This window comes from Tupaia chinensis, unplaced genomic scaffold (assembly GCF_000334495.1).
Source record: "Tupaia chinensis unplaced genomic scaffold, TupChi_1.0 Scaffold000067_1, whole genome shotgun sequence".
Taxonomy (NCBI): domain Eukaryota; kingdom Metazoa; phylum Chordata; class Mammalia; order Scandentia; family Tupaiidae; genus Tupaia; species Tupaia belangeri.
Window position 1 is genome coordinate 3,067,302 of NW_006159526.1, and position 280 is coordinate 3,067,581.

The 280-nt window shown below is 61.1% G+C and overlaps 1 protein-coding gene across 1 annotated transcript in view; it reads right to left on the bottom strand.

The window, feature by feature from the left end:
* Window positions 1-280, bottom strand: part of LOC102493042 (exocyst complex component 3-like protein 2) — a 36,972-nt gene that overhangs the window by 3,346 nt on the left and 33,346 nt on the right.

The window sequence follows — 280 nt, forward strand, 5'->3', positions numbered from 1 at the left end:
GCTGAGTACAAATCAGATTTGATTTTAGATTTGGAAGTGTTAAGAGTCTGAGTTTCCATCTCTTAATTTCCATTTATAGAGTGTCGCCTCCTGCAGGCACAGCCCTGAGCACCTCACAGGAACTGACTGGCCTAACCCCCGACGACGGCCAGAGAGCTCCTGCGTTCCTCTCGCTGTCGCTGGGGCCCAGGGACGCGCCCCCGGGGCGGCTCTCCGGGGAGTAAGCCAGCTCCCTGCCAAGCGCAGCGCTCCGCCGCCGCCGAGGGAGAGTCGGGCGCCG